This window comes from Anolis carolinensis, chromosome 3 (assembly GCF_035594765.1).
Source record: "Anolis carolinensis isolate JA03-04 chromosome 3, rAnoCar3.1.pri, whole genome shotgun sequence".
NCBI classification, from domain to species: domain Eukaryota; kingdom Metazoa; phylum Chordata; class Lepidosauria; order Squamata; family Dactyloidae; genus Anolis; species Anolis carolinensis.
This window is the reverse complement of record NC_085843.1, coordinates 277,017,637-277,034,723: the sequence shown is the minus strand read 5'-3', so window position 1 is coordinate 277,034,723 and position 17,087 is coordinate 277,017,637. Positions and strand designations below refer to the sequence as shown.

The following is a 17,087-nucleotide window of genomic DNA, read 5'->3' as shown; positions in this document are numbered from 1 at the left end:
TTAACTCTGTTGGACTACAGGACCCATCTAGCCCAGACAGCATGGTAACATCCATACTTACTCATCTAGCGATGCAAAGCACCAGTTATTTTCATAGAATCATAGAATCCTAGAGTCGGATGAGACCTCATGGATCATCCAGTCCAATCCCTGCCAAGAAGCAGGAACATCACATTCAAAGCACCCCCGACAGATGGCCATCCAGCCTCTGCTTAAAAGCCTCCAAGGAAGGAGCCTACACCACACTCTGGAGCAGAGAATTCCAATGCTGAACAGCTCTCAAAGTTAGAAAGCTCTTCCTGATGTTCAGGTGGAATCTTCTTTCCTGCAGTTTGAACCCATTGTTCCTCATCCTATTCTCCAGGGCAGCAGAAAACAAGCTTGCTCCCTCCTCCCTATAACTTCCCCTCACATATTTCTACATGGCTATCATGTCTCCTATCAGCCTTCTCTTCTGCAGGCTAAACATGCCCAGCTCTTTAAGCCGCTCCTCATAGGGCTTGTTCTCCAGACCCCTGATCATTTTAGTTGCCCTCCTCTGGACACATTCCATCTTGTCAACATCACCTTTCAATTGCGGTGCCCAGAATTGGACACAGTATTCCAGGTGTGGTCTGACCAAGACAAAATAGAGGGGCAGCATGACTTCCCTGGATCTAGATACTATACTCCTATTTATGCAGGCCAGAATCCCATTGGGTTTTTTAGCTGCCTCATCACATTGTTGGCTCATGTTTAACTTGTTGTCCATGAGGACTCCAACATCTTTTTCACATGTACTGCTGTCGAGTCACTCCATTTCCTCCAGGAGTGAATAACTTCCTGAGATCTTTGGGGGCAACACAAAGTCCTCAACAAAACCTGAAGGGTGACACCACAACCTCCTTCTTTTTTAGTTTTATTTACTTAAAGAAAGGTATTTGTTACACACATTGTTTCGGGTCACCCCTCCCAGAGGTGTGGGAGAAATTTTGCCACTCCCTCATACCTTCCATCACTTCAAGGACAAAAATCTGGAGACATGGGCCCTGTCTAGACTGACCATATAATGCAGTTTCAAACTGAATTATAGGCAATGTAGATCAGGCCATAGCTACGTTTACATGAAGGTCGGAAATGTAGACCCATGGGCTTCATCAGATGGTTGGGAGAGAGCGGGGGAAAGTGGAGGTAGAGTCGTTTTTCCATGTCTTCTGGGATGGCCATCCATCCCACGTCCTTTCACCACCTTTCTTCTGCTTTACCCCATCTTTCTCTGTCAGGAGTCGATTAACACTCTTTGAGCTCTATTTCCCTGCGCTTGGGAAATGGAGTGTCACAGAGTCCCACCAGAAGTGGACTTACATCACATGATGAGCTCCATGGGACTCCCATGGGGTTCCATTTCCCAAGCACATGGAAACGAAGCCTGAAGACCATCTGATGAAGTCCCATGATAGATTCTGGCTCTTGTCTCCATCGAGGGACTGTATAGCAAGATAATACATAAATAATATTCTGCATATTAAATATTTGTAAAATGTTTTGCCATCCGTTGCTCCCCCTAATATCTATCCTCCAGAATACCCCACTCCCTTATGACCCTGTTCGCTGTGGTCTTTATTTTTATGTCTTTCTTACCCCGAGTTTTAACTTAATGTTCATGTGGTCTGCCCTTGTTTTTATTGTCTCCTTGTTTTATTTTGTAATGGATATTATTTACTGTATTGTTTATTGTATTGTGTTGTGCAGTTCTTTTATATGCTGTTTACATTGTATTGTTTTGGGCGTGGCCCCATGTAAGCCGCCCCGAGTCCCCATTGGGGAGATGGTGGCAGGGTATAAATAAAGTTTTATTTATTATTATTATTATTATTATTATTATTATTATTATTATTATTATTATTATTATATCTTCAATGTTTAGAAGACAAACTAGAAAAATAGAACCATTCTATAGAAGGAACATGTTGGTGACAATCAGAGATCTTTTTCTTGGCAGGGGGTTGGACTGGATGGCCCATGAGGTCTCTTCCAACTCTACTATTCTATGATTTAATGATTTTGTTAGTCCTGAATATAGTAGACCCATTGAATTAATGGGATTTACTTTTGTGTTGATTGAACACTCAACATTTGATGTAATGCCTCTAATCTAGTAGGAAGTAACTAATGGGATGCCATGCAGAGATTGGGAAGTTCCTATTAGACCAAGAGATTTTTGGACTTTTAGCCTAAAAAAATCAATAAAGCCCTGCTCAAACTTTTCAAAACGGTTCTACTCTTTTGTATTAATCAAGCACAAAAGAGTAGTGAAAGGTGAACATAAGGAAAATATTAAGCACTGAGGCCCCACTATAAGCCAACTCCAGAGAATTCTACCTGTTGTAGCAGGGCCAAACCATCTATGCCCCTTGACATGTTGTTAAACTACAACCCCCTCCCCAATATTTCACCATCAGCCAAACTAGCTGAAGCTTATTGGAACTGGATCTGAACAATATCAGGAGGAGCACAGGTTCATTGCTTATAATTGTAGTAAAAAGCTCTCTCATGTGCCCCAATTCCATGAATTTCTAGCACATCAATGCAAAAACAGTATATAAATGAGTTAAATAAATAAGCGGCAAAAAGTAATAGAAATTCTAGACTTTACTTTGCAATAATTTCCATACATTTCCCCACATTTCAAAGTATATTCAACTACCTAGACCTTGTGTCTAACTTATATACTTTTTTACTGGATCGGTTTCTTATAAGTATTCCAGCAGTATTTTTATAAATTCTTGACATAAGATGTTCTTTTGATGTAAGATATTATTGCCTTCTCAAAAATCGGACTATTCATTTAATTGAAAATTTCATTCCAATAATTTTTTATTGCAAAAATTCATACCAAAGGCAGTCAATTATCATTCATTCTATATTATTTTATTTTAGGGTTTTTAAAAACTGTCTCACAAGGACATAGTAGCCCATTGGGTATTAAATCCACATATTGTTGCAGATTATGTTTCCTCCAAAAACCAAATTTCCCTAAATTTCCATTAGGCCTGTTTTAAAATGTAAATGTAAACCTACCTCAGCTGGCAAGATCATCCAGCCTTACCTATGTTGGTTCACAGTAAAAATGGTATTCAGAGGTAGAGTTGGTTGAGATTCAGTTCATATTTTAAGACAGACTGTAATGCCAAATTAATTCCATGTCTTACCAGGTTAACTCTAGGCCATTGTGATAATACTACCCACCTTCCAGGAATCATTGAATTACAACTTCTAGCATTCCTCACTTTGGCTATACCGAATATGACTGCTAAGACTTGTAGTTCAAAACAACATTGAGAGGGCTGCATGTTCTCCACTTCTCCTTGACAGAGTTCCAAGCTGGGTTTTTACCTTTCCTTGCAGTCTTAAAAAAAACACAATTGTGTTGTGAGGTAACCTCAAAACCTCACAACCTCTGAGGATGCCTGCCATAGATGTGGATGAAACATCAGGAGAGAATACTTCTGGAACATGGCCATACAGCCCAGAAAACACACAACAACCAAAAAAAAAAAAACCACAGCTGGCATTCTGCTTAGGACTGATGTCTTTGCACAACATGGAACTGAGAGCACATTTTCACTGCAGAATTAATGCAGCTTGACACCACCTTAACTGCCATGGCTCAATGCTACGGAATAATGGGATTTGCAGCTTGATGAGGCACCAGTGCTCTTCAGCAGAGATGGCTAATCAGCTTCTAAAACTACAGTTCCCAATAAACCATAGTACTTTTGTTTCCCCCTTATGTTAAGCCCAGTCGTGACCGACTCTAGGAGTTGGTGCTCATCTCCATTTCTAAGCCGAAGAGCCAGCATTGTCTGTAGACACCTCCAAGGTCATGTGGCCATAGGCATGACTGCATGGAGCACTGTTACCTTCCTGCTGGAGCAGTACCTATTGATCTACTCACATTTGCATGTTTTCGAACTGCTAGGTTGGCAGGAGCTGGAGCTAACAGCGGGCGCTCATTCCGCTCCTAGGATTTGAACCTGGGACCTTTCGGTCTGCAAGTTCAGCAGCTCAGTGCTTTAACACACTGCACCACCACAAGGGGCCCCTGAGCCATGACAGTTAACTGGTACCAAACTGCATTAATTCTACAGTGTAGCTATACCCTGAGTTGTTTTCAATGTCTACTGTTGAGATGTCTACTGTTGAGATGATGCAACGTTTTCAGATCTATTGCCAAATGGTAGCTAGTGCAGTGACTGATGCTCCATGGTCCAAAGTGCAGTAGGTACTGATGTGCACTGGAATACTTCTTGATGTACTTCTGAATATCAGCTAGGAAGAGCCACAGCACAACAGGAGAGCCAGATGCATATCAGAAATGCCTGGTGGCATTGGAAGTGCATTATATACATGAGACATGATGAGTAGGCATCGGAAAAACAGTCATTCCTCTACATTCACTGGGGTTGGGGAACAGGCCCTCTGTGAAAGTTAAAAACCACAAATAAAAAAAATTGCTACTTTTTTTTTTTTTTACTCGAGAGAGCATCACTCTAGGGTTTTCCAGTATGATTCTATGGTCAACTTCTGATGGAAACTGACCATAGATTCACATTGGAGTACCCAGAATTTCCTAGAGAAATGTTCTCCCTAGAAATCTCTAAAGGTAAGGTAAAGGTTTCCCCTGATGTTAAGTCCAGTCGTGACCAACCCTGGGGGTTGGTGTTCATCTCCATTTCTAAGTCGAAGAGCCGGCGTTGTCCATAGACACCTCCAAGGTCATGTGGCCGGCATGACTGCATGGAGCGCCGTTATCTCTAGGTTCTCCAGAATGCCTGGAGGAAGTTAACCATGGAAGTTGACCGCAGTGTCACACTGGAGGACCTAGGAATTCCTAGAGAATTATTTTTACAATTAAATCGACAAATAATTAAATTCACGAAAGTCAAAACTGCAAATGTGAAGGCACGATCGTACCTGATCTACATGAGAAGTCCCAAACATACCAGGATAAGATGGAAACATCAGAGTGCCCAAAGTATATCAGAAGTGTCAGGTGCCCATGAGAAGAGCCCAATGTGTATTAGAAATACCAGATTTCGTTTGGAGCACTTTTGCTGGTGCCCAGATGCACATCTTTGGTATTCACTTTCAGGATTGCATTACATTTTCACAGCATAGCTCTGGATGTGTGAAGTTACAAAACACAGACTATGATGTTTGACACTTAATTCCCCATAAGTGAAGAGTTCAGTATGATCCACACAGCCAATAAGATCATTCTTAATTCTGTAATCCTGAAAGACACATTAAAAAAGGAAGAAAATGCAATGAGTGCAGAAATCTGACGTGCTTAAAAAAACTTTAGACAGATTTTTAAAACTACATCTTATGTTAACATACAAAAATAACTACATTTCACGCAAAGCATAAATGAAATGTAGAATGACAAGTAGAACTTAAAACAATAAAGTATTAAACAAACTGTCTCTGTGCTTTCAAGCTGTTGCATCCAAAAATGAATCAGGCAGCATATGATGTTATAGAATTTAGAGATAAACCAATATGGGACAGGGAGACTGCAGATTTTCAGCCGTAGATTGGCACGACTCTGCCCGCTGCTCAAGAAAACAAACTAACCAAGAAGTGGAGGTTTCTCAGACAGGGCTTAACAAGGTCTCCTCACTGGGGAGAAAAACATGGAAATGATTTGTCCCCCCTTGTGAGGACAAAACAGTGGAATATTTGAATACTTAATGTTCACAGATGCCTGACTCAAATTGCTTTTCTTATGCCAGCCTCACATCCCAGTGCTGGAAGAAGATGGCAAGAAGAAAATGTCAATCAAATGGACTTTGCAGCCTGCATAGATATTCACGTTGCATTGAGGAACCAGACTGAAACTAAACCACCTTAAAGTCTGGTGTACAAACAGATGTTTAGACAATGGATTTGGCACAATTTCTAATCTCTGCTTCTAGGACCGAGGGCAGGGTTAGCTCCATTTCCTTTGGCCTGCTCATTCCCTGGAGAAGGACTAACATGGAGCCCCTTTGCCTGGAGGCTCTCTCGTCTTCCCTCCCATCTCCCCAATTCCCACCAAGACCATCTGGGGTGTGGTTCTTGCCAACACAGCACTACTCTTTCTGGCAAGGTAATAAATACCATTGCTAGAAGACCAAAACAACAGCTAACTTTATTTCTGCCAACTTTGGGTCCTTTCCAACTCATTGGTTTGGCAACTGGTGGCGTAGCAACAATACCAGTTTGTGGCTGTGCCGTCCGCCGGACAATAAAAAACTATAAAACTGAAACGTGCTGTCCTTTATCCGGGCGAACTGCAAATCCCTATAAGCTGTCCTATAGATATTGAACGACTGAGTCTGGATAACTTCAAAAAAGGATGTTTATTCATACAAGGTTGTAAACCTGGCACAGATCTTAAAGTTGCAGAAAATGAAACAAATTTCTATAGGTTTTAGGTACAGAACTATCCCTGGTTCCAGAAAGCAAAGGTGATTATAAAACCACTATACCCTAATCACGCTGCCTATATTAGAAGGAGAAACTCTTTCCTTCCCTATCTTTACAGCAAAGATTAGTTCTAGAAGCGACAGAATAACCCTGCTCCTATAACTAGATTTCCTATTCCAGATCAATATAATTCAATACTTATCTAATTTGGATAGGCTTAGATTGGCCTGGTTTTGAGGATGATTTGTCCCAGTTAGCCTTGCACAGCTCCAGCACGTTGGAAGACTATAGCCAGAATGAAACTCTAAAATGGAGACTAGACCCTGGTAAAAAGGGCGGTCCTAAGATGTTGTACTCTTTGACCAATCATTGCAAAGAAAACTGCAGCCAGCTCTTGCAGACTTCAAGCCACCTTTCCTGGGCTTTGCAGCCAAAGGCTGAAACAAAATGCAAAGGAGGGAAAACAAACAAACGACCAATAAGTAAGGCAAACCATCGTCCTGGGGGACGGAACACTCCCCGCTTAAATTCCCAGGATGTGGGAATTTACCACTCAAAAACATACAAACACCTTTGCACATATGACAATACAAACACTAGAACTTTAAACATCTCCAATAAGCAACACGAGGTCACTAATTGGTCTGTCCAGGACAGACATTTTGTCCTTACTATGAATCTTTACTTGAACTTTTCTAACCTTACCGTCAGGGCAAGGAAAGGTCTTTAGTATAATGCCCATAGGCCAGGCATAGCGGGGCAAGTCTTTAATTGAACTTTCCTGACCTTACCGTCCGGGCAAGGAAAGGTCTTTAATACAATGCCCATGGGCCACGCATGGCGGGGCAAGTCTTTGTCCTTTGGCAACACAAGGTTTCCCACCTTGGCATTGTCCTTTGAGTTTGCCAGAGTCTTCTGGTTGGAAGCTGGCTTAAGTATTCGGCCTTCCACCTCTTCCAGAAGTGGTTGGCTAAGGTCTGCACATGCAAAATTGGTGCCACAGTCCGACCAAATTAACTTAATTGGCCCTCTGAGGGCTATGAACCTTTTCAATGCATTTATGAATGATGAAGTGTCCATTCCCTCTGCAACCTCTATATGGACAGCTCGTACTGACAAACAAGTAAACAAAACCGCACATCTTTTGTTATTTACAACACCACCCCTGGTTTTCCTAGTGACAACCTCCCAAGGACCAAACACATCGATTCCCACATGGGAAAAGGGTGGGTCTGTCAAAGTCCTATCCTGAGGTAGTTCTGCCATCAACTGACTTTGACAGTTTCGCCTAAGGCGCCTGCATTTAACACATTTGAAAATACAACTGTTGACTAACCTTTTGGCATTAACTACCCACAGACCTTCATTTCTAAGGGCTGCCTCAGTCAGAGTTCTACCCTGATGATGGATCCTTTCATGGTGATGCCGAACGAGCAGCAATGCAGTGTGACTATTAGGGGGTATGATGATGGGGTTTTTTATGCACGCCTTGAGTTTAGCTTTGGCTAACCTTCCTCCAACTCTCAAAATACCCTCCTTGTCTAGAAATGGGTTTAACTCATTTAGAAGACTTTGATTAGGGATGTTGAGCCCTTGCTCTAGCCTAGCTATTTCCTGCTTGAAAGCAGATCTCTGTACTGACTTGAATATGACGCTCTTAGCCTTTATCATATCCTGGACCTGTAAAGGCTCACTATCTTTGCAAGCTAAACGATGTATAAGCCTAGCAACTGCTCTAAGAAGACTGTGCCACTCCGAAAAACATTCAAAATGGTGTCGTTCCAGACAAGATCTTTGGCCCATCTTGATTTCTGTGGTTGATTTGCAGGCTTTCACCTCTGCACTTCGTGAGACTTGAGCATTCATAATGTCCGAAAACCTTTGCTCATCTTTCGAGAGCGCTGTGGCTTCGTCTCTCTCAGAGACTTTGAAGATGGAGGAATACTCTGGAGTTATTGCTTGGCAGTAGACCGAGATATGACTTAGGCAACTGCGCACAAGTGTAGGACGTCCACCTTTAAGCACCTGTGCTTGATTGGAGTCCAACGACGATAGTGGGTGCATCTTGTTTATGCACACTGGGCCTATGACTGTCCAGCCTAATGGCAATTGTTGTGCGATAGGTGCACCTGGAGGTCCTTTAACTTGGTCGTTCACACAGAACAAGCTCGGGCAGTCCGCACCAAGCAAAAGGGCAATGTCCACATCTGGCCGAAAGGCTGGTATAGCATTCTTTAGCCTTCGCAAGTGTGGATGAGCCTCCACAACTTCTCTGGTGACAATCTGCCTTTTGTTCCGGGGAATAGAGGAACACTCAATCAGGTCTGGCAACTTGAACTGTCTCCTCTGGTCGCAAGAGGAGACAACAAAGCCAGATGCTATGCGACCCTGCAACTTCTTTTTTCCTGCACATGTAGTCATGGTGTAATCGACCATCTTGGTTTTAAGGTCAAACATGCGGAAGAACTCTGGAGTAGCTAGGGAGGCGTCGCTCTGTGAATCCAGGGCCACATAGAGTCTCTTTCTAAGCCAAGGGCTCTTGGCTGGATATACATCCGCTAGGCAGATAGGATGACAAACTCTTAACTGGTGCACGTCAGAGCATAGTTCAGTACAGGCGACCGATGGAGCATCCTCCTGCATCCGTGACGCGGCCTGCATGTTGGTGGCTTCAGTAGATGACCCTTCTTTGGAAGACGTGTCCCCTTTGGCGCGGGAGACAGCGTCAGAATTGTGCATCGCGATGCAATGCTTAAGGCTGTTACACCTTGCGCATTTGACGTCCTCTTTGCAGTTGGATGCAAAGTGAAGAGTTGCTCCACAGCACCTAAAACATACGCCCAGCTTCTGTACAATCTGTTGTCTTTCTTTATAAGGCTTCTTGCCAAATTCCCGGCAGTTGGCCAAACTGTGAGGCTTTTGGTGAATGGGGCAGAGCACCTCCTTCACCTCTGACTTGGATTCGTTGGCCCTGTGCTGAGTTTCAACAGCCTTAACACTAACCGGTCTTTTGGCCTCTCTGGATGGTTTTTTCTCCACTTTAGGTGCCTTCTCTGGCTGGGTCCCTTGGTATAAGGTGGGGAGGCCCGTCTGCGGATCATTCCTTTCTCTGGCCGCCCTGGTGATGAACTGGACCAAATGAGAAAATGGAGGGTATGCCTGGGAGTGGGCCTCCTTGTAGTTGAAGACCTCCTGTCCCCAGCGTTCTTGCAAAGTGAAGGGCAGCTTGGTCAAGATCTGCCTCTGGGACAGGTGCTGATCGAGGCACTTCAAACCGGGCAGTTCTGGATTCTCCTTGGCCGACTCTAATTCCGTAAGGAGATCGCTGAGGTCCCACAAGAGTTTGAAGTCTTTGAGTTTTAAAGCTGGGAACCTTTGGAGCTTGTCCATAAGAGATGCTTCAATCTCTGTGCTGGCCCCATACCTCTGCTGCAACCTGGCCCAGGCCTTTTCCAGGGCTTTGTCGGGATCGGCTACGTGGGCTGCGTAGATCTTCTTAACTTGTGAGGATGAGGCTGGGCCCAACCATGCAGCCAGAAGAGTTAGTTCTTCCTCAGGCAATAACTTTAAGTCTCTGATTGCTCTCTGGAAGGTGGCCTTCCAGAGAAGAAATTCCTCAGGCTTGTCCGAAAACTTTTCGACACCCTTGTCCTTAAGATCTCTTCTGGGGCTTCTGATGATGGAGACAAGCTGGGACTCTGGCGTCGAAGGGAACAATTGAGGAGTTTGCTGTTGTGGAGTGGACTCCCACCGTGCACCTTGCGTCAACCTTTGGCCTCTTGGAGGGATGACATCGACCACTGACGAATCGGTGGCTCCCTGTGCAGCTGTCTGTAAGGGCCAACTAGCACTTGGCCTTGAGGCCCTGATTGACTGACCTAGGGATTTAGCAGGAGGCACAGGTAGCTCGGGCAAGGGTGAGCTCCCCGCTATGACGCTCTGCTCTGCAGGAAACTCAAAAGTGACTTTGGGGCCCTGCTCTGGGTAAGGAGAGAAGTCTTCCTGTTCCTCATCCGAAAACTGGCTGTTTAAGCTATTAAGATGCACAAGCACCTTGGAAGAAGGGTCCTGCTTCGGCAACTGACTTACATTTTCTTCTGTGAGTGGCTCAATTAGGGCCTTGGCCAAAGTCTCAGCCCTTACCTTTTTGGCAGTAGCATCCATCCTTATTCTAAGCATTTCTATTTCACCTTGCCTTTGGGCCTGTTCCATTTGCATTTCGCTTTGTCTACGGGCCTGTTCTATTTGCATTTCGCTTTGTCTACGGGCCTGTTCTATTTGCATTTCGCTTTGTCTACGGGCCTGTTCTATTTGCAGTCGTTGCTCTTCTTCTTTAAAGGGAAGGGTGAGATCAGCTGCCTTAGCATCAGCCTCCGCCCCCGCTACCTTGCTCTTTAGCTCCAGACGTGCAGCCTCCTTAATGTGCAAGGCAGCTAGGGAAGAGATGGCACTCCCAGCAGCAGAAGACTTGCTAGAGTGGCTATGTTTAGATGATGCACACTCCCTTAGTTTAGATACCTGGCTAGAGCGGTTGGACTTAAGACTAAGTGCCACAGCAGGTGATTTTAAAAGATTGGTCTCATGGCTGCATAAGGAAGACTGATTTCCTTTTGGCTCAGACCTTAGATTAACAGGTGGAGAACTAAATTCCAAGGCATCTAGAATTGCCCTCACCTTATTTTCTTTCTCATTAGTGTCAGCTAAGACACTCACTATTTCTAACTCTGAATCCTTGGCGTTAATGCGCTCGAGGACCTGGACTATCTTAGACACCAAACCCCTCCAGAGACCGAAGGTCTCTTCAAGGTCGGTCTGTAATATGGATGGCACCCTTGTAATACCCAAGCTCTCAATTCTGTCCATCAATGTTACAATTCGCTCCCATGCCGAACCTAACCTCACATGGAGGAGCTCCCTTTCATCTATTAGATGGGCTAGCATCTTGGCTGAAGGGTGCTTTATCCTTCGGGGCCTTTCATTCCTACTTTCAGCCTCAGAAGGAGGTATACCATCTGTATCATCTTGAAATTGCATAGACATTATGTATTCTTAATAGCAAGTAAATTTACAACAAAAGCAAATACAATATATAATACAATGCACAACACTTAACCATAGCAATATATATCACTAAGTAACTATACTTTACAAAGATTGTGACCTTTGGCGCCAGATTTTAGTGGGCAAGCTGCAAAATGCCAACTGACAGCAACTTGCCACTTGATACCTCCCTTGCCCGAGTGACGTAAACTGCCAAAATGGCGACTTCGCCAAATTTTCAAGCACCTCGTGCTCTGCGGCTCGAGGCCTGCCGCCAAAGGAGCACCGAGGCTGGCTTTGGAAAGGAGGAGAGAAGAGACGCCTCCTCCCCGCTGTGAAGGGAGGTCACCACCGCAGGTCGATGAAGCAGGTCACCACCGCAGGACGATGAGGCAGGTCACCACCGCAGGACGATGAGGCAGGTCACCACCGCAGGACGATGAGGCAGGTCACCACCGCAGGACGATGAGGCAGGTCACCACCGCAGGACGATGAGGCAGGTCACCACCGCAGGACGATGAGGCAGGTCACCACCGCAGGACGATGAGGCAGGTCACCACCGCAGGACGATGAGGCAGGTCACCACCGCCAGGCGATGAGGCAGGTCACCACCGCAGGACGATGAGGCAGGTCGAAGCCGGCCGAGTGCTCCGGCCGAACTCGCAGCAGCGTTGCCAGGCCTGTCCAGGTTCTAGCCTGGTTCTGGTGGGCTTCACGCCTCAGAGCCAGCCAAAGAACTGTCGCTGGTGCTCCGCGGCTCGAGGTCTACCGCCGAGGGAGCCCTGGACGTTGCTGGGAACTGCACAGCCTGTGCAAACCCAGAAAGCCACTGGGCCACGTGCGCACACGCGAGCCAAATAGCAAGGAAATAGAGCCCCACTATTTGACTCCTTCAGGTCTGAGAGCGGGCTCCACTGCCTCAGACGCTGGTAGAGTCTTTAGGTATGCAGACTGAGCTCAGGCGGAAAAGCCGCAGCCTATACTAAAACTTCCTAAACTATAAAAACTATAAAGCCGTGCAAGCTAGCTGAAGCGGAAAAACCGCTGATCGACCTCAAAACTGTGCCGTCCGCCGGACAATAAAAAACTATAAAACTGAAACGTGCTGTCCTTTATCCGGGCGAACTGCAAATCCCTATAAGCTGTCCTATAGATATTGAACGACTGAGTCTGGATAACTTCAAAAAAGGATGTTTATTCATACAAGGTTGTAAACCTGGCACAGATCTTAAAGTTGCAGAAAATGAAACAAATTTCTATAGGTTTTAGGTACAGAACTATCCCTGGTTCCAGAAAGCAAAGGTGATTATAAAACCACTATACCCTAATCACGCTGCCTATATTAGAAGGAGAAACTCTTTCCTTCCCTATCTTTACAGCAAAGATTAGTTCTAGAAGCGACAGAATAACCCTGCTCCTATAACTAGATTTCCTATTCCAGATCAATATAATTCAATACTTATCTAATTTGGATAGGCTTAGATTGGCCTGGTTTTGAGGATGATTTGTCCCAGTTAGCCTTGCACAGCTCCAGCACGTTGGAAGACTATAGCCAGAATGAAACTCTAAAATGGAGACTAGACCCTGGTAAAAAGGGCGGTCCTAAGATGTTGTACTCTTTGACCAATCATTGCAAAGAAAACTGCAGCCAGCTCTTGCAGACTTCAAGCCACCTTTCCTGGGCTTTGCAGCCAAAGGCTGAAACAAAATGCAAAGGAGGGAAAACAAACAAACGACCAATAAGTAAGGCAAACCATCGTCCTGGGGGACGGAACAGTGGCCAAGCACCTGTGGAGCCTTGGCTGGTTCCTTCTTTCATACTTATTCTGGCAGAAGGCGTTGCACATTCAGCCTTTCAACAGTAAGAATCCCATTCATTTCTTTCCCCAGGAAGATGTTGAAAAATGTGTTAGCCCACAAATCCCTTGCTGCAGTTCAACTGATAAGACCCGGGGCATTATTTCACCGGCTCTGTGTTTTCTGATCTGCCGGACCAACACAGTTACCTGATTCCCATCTACTAGATTTGTGGGGGCCGGGCAGGGGAAATCTCGGGGATTATCCACCTCGGCCCTTTGAAAGATCCGCATAAAGGCAACAGAGATTGTATTTCACTCCCCCCAACCCAACTCCATTTTCCGTGAGCAAATGAGATGAATGTAACCCTAACAGTGCCAGAAACCATATGGCTCTTTCTGTCTTTGACTTCTCATTTTAGATGACAATTAGGCAACCATATTAAACATCGAGTTACTGTTCTCCTGCAATCACACTATTGGTCTTTCATTTTTCTAAGCACTTATCAAAAGGAACAATTTAAATTTGTTTGGCTGCTGCTTCTTTAAGGCATATGTTTCACTATACCATGAATTCAAGCTGCTTTTGATTCCCAACTCTGTTGGTGATGTTCTGGCCTCATTAGCAAAGTAATGTTCTCCTTCTATTCCATGAGCCACATTTTCTGACCAACCTTTGTGGAGTATATGTGATTTTATGCTGCAGAATTAATGTAGTTTGATTCCACTTTAATTGCTACAATATAGAATTCGGGGATTAGTAGATTGGTAAGGCGTTAGCACTCTTTGGCAGAGGCTAAAGACCATGTAAAAAACTATAGCTTCTGGAATTCCATAGTATAGAACCATGGCAGTTAAAGTGGTGTCAAATGGCATTTGTACTCTAATGTAGTTTACCCTTTACCTCATCCATGAGAAGGGAAAAGGGAAGTTTTTTTTTTTATTTCGTGTCAAAAGCATTGCATAATAAATAAGTTTAAAAGTGATAAAATAAAGGAATCACAAACAGCTAAATAGTTTTGGACCAAAAGTGGGCAACAGCAATCGCATTGTCCATAGCTTTAAACAACTCCTCCTCCATGCATGAGGCAGGGTATTGTGGGCAAGCATACATATGCGGAGTTGTTTGTTCAGCTCCACAGTCACACAAGGTGGAGGATTCCTCCAGGTAGTGCCATCTTGCCAGGTTGTCTTTAGATCTGCCCACTCTGCTTCTCAGTCTATTTAGGGACTTCCAAGTTGCCCATTCTTGGTTTGCCCCTGGAGGCAGACTCTCATGAGGGGCCATCGAGTTGGAATTGCCTGGTTTAGCTGCCCAGAAGGACACCCTTGCTGTTGCTGGGGGGAAGTTAATGGAATAGCATTGAATGGGGCAAAGGTGGAAAGTGGGATTAAGAAAGATCGGCAATATTTCTGGGTTGGAATATAGGAGCAAGACTTAAAACCCAGCCTGACTCTTTTGTGTACAAATTCTGGGGATGGGAAGGTTAAAGGACGCATCTAGACAGCACCTAAAATGCATGCCCTCCCATGTTTTCCCCTGGGACATTCAAACGACATGTCAGGTAAAAACGCATTCCTTCAGGCATGCATGCAGCCGGGGGGGGGGGGGGCTTCAGGGGGTTCAGCTGAAATACTTAGAGTGGTCCGCGTGAAGGCCTTACATTTATTATTTAAACTGTTATGTTTATTCATATCATGATCTGATCACCATGCTCAATATATCCCATATGGATGGGGGTATTGGGATAACGATACAAAAGGTTTGCTAGGGTAGATTCTCTCTCACTCAGACTCAGCCAGCCGCCCCTGAACCAAAATCCCAGCCCCCCCCCCCCCCCCCCGAATCAAAATCCTGGCTATGGGCCTGCCTTCAGTACAAAGCTGGAAACTGCTGCTTTGTCCTGAATTAATTTAACAGCCCAGGTCTTTCAGAAAACCCAAGTCTTTCCAGCTACAACCGCTGTGTGGATTGGACCCAGGGATTGTGTTGCGCAACTTCCAGTCCCATCCACACAGCTATCTCGGGATTTTTGGGCTCCCTGATAATAATGCAATGACCATGAATACATAGTTTTCCATGAATACAAATCCAGGTACTGTTCCATTATCAGAGCAGAGACCACTAGAGAGAGAAGGATAGTCCATTTTATGGGGGTGGAAAGTGGCTTTCCCCCTGTTTTCCTGTTATTCCTCCCACCCATGTTCCCATCATGGAAACAGCCCTCATTTATGATATGGGAAGGGAGGAGGGGGAATAACCAACAAAAACTGGGAAATGGTTTTCCTCCTTCAACTCCCCCCATAAAATGGACTATCCTTCTCTCTCTAGCGCTCCTTAGTGGCCTCTACCCAGATGATGGAACAGTACCCAAATCCATAATCCTAGGCTACATAAATTATGCATCTATAACTACAACATTGAATTCCCCCATCAAGCCTAATTCAGTACCAACACAGGTACAGACCTAAAGGTAATCACTCAAAGTTCTTAATCTGTCAGTTTTGATTTGTCCCACATTTGAATTTTTGAAATCTCCATCCCAAGTATGAAGAAAATTGGATATAAAAAATAAAATGGAAACAAATCCTCAAACCGTCTTTATTTCCCGTACTTTTTGGTACATTTTATTTGTAAGACACGGGCTCTCTCTACTTGTGTGGCCAAGGCATCAGAGGAGCATGGAGGGGGGAATCTCTTCTTTTCAAAAAGCCATTCCAGTCCATGTTGGTTTTTGGAACGCAGAAGAATCTCACGCAAGAGTGGCGGCAGCAGCAGGGTTCTCCTCCCCAGCTCCCATTCTATCCTAAAAAGAAAAATATCGACAAAACAGAACTGCTGGCGGAGACAGCTTGGCTAAAGAAACTTATTTTACTTTCAGAAAGAATGATGACAAGAGACTCCTGGGCACAAAAGGCATGGCAACGCTCACCCTTGAACAGCTCGGCTGTAACTTGGCTTCCAAACCACTTCCCAAGGCGCTGAGCATCCGTACCGTCATTTCAGCTCCAGCACAAAACAGCTCCACATCTTTCTGACCTCAGCTCCATACATGATCTTTTAAAAATAGCAATTTTGCACTAAATTATCTTTTGCAGTGCATTCATTTCTATTAGGCATCAGATGCTTCCATGCTTTCATATTTTTCTGGTCTTTCTACATTTTGTTCAATCAATACAAAAAAAGAAGGAAAAATTCCAACAATGTTCTTGCCAGAAAATGTCATCCTAATTTTTCTATTTTGTCCTCCAATATTTTTCAGATGGGATTTAGTAGACGAGAGGGATAAAATGGAATGCAAATGGGGCATCGATATTATTTAAGTTTTGAAAGGCTATTGGCCCTTAAATTAAAAGCTACCTTCTTTAGGCTCAGCCCATTTTATTGTTTCCTCTTCAATACAGCTGAGGAGTTAGTCATAAATTAGTCCTTAATTGGTCTGTTACTTTTTCCAAGTGGGAGGGCCATTAAGTCTTTCTATATTTTTTTTATTCCATAGCAAAATGAACTTTTTAAAATTAAAGCAAAAGCAACAGAAAGTTAGTCATTAACCTCTGGCTGCAACAAGACCAGGACCTAACTAATTAAGAGACAACTGAGGTGTCATTAATCTCTAATTCCTCCTGTCTGTACTAAGCAAAAAAAAAAAGCTATAATATGAACATATTTAATTGAGAATTTTAATTATGGAATTGTAAAGCATGTGCTGCTTGTATTAATTATGTTTTAAGTGTTTTCAAGCATTATTTTAATAATTGTGTTTAATTATGTTTTAACTTTTGTAATTATGTTTGAGC

At 44.1% G+C, this 17,087-nt stretch overlaps 1 long non-coding RNA gene across 1 annotated transcript; it reads right to left on the bottom strand.

Moving 5' to 3' along the window:
* Positions 1 to 15,873: 15,873 nt before the first annotated feature.
* On the bottom strand, positions 15,874 to 16,731 carry LOC134297911 (uncharacterized). Its single transcript, XR_010004885.1, has 2 exons — positions 16,223 to 16,731; positions 15,874 to 16,096 (listed from the first exon to the last, which is right to left on the bottom strand). It is a non-coding gene; the product is annotated as an uncharacterized LOC134297911 (long non-coding RNA).
* Positions 16,732 to 17,087: the final 356 nt, after the last annotated feature.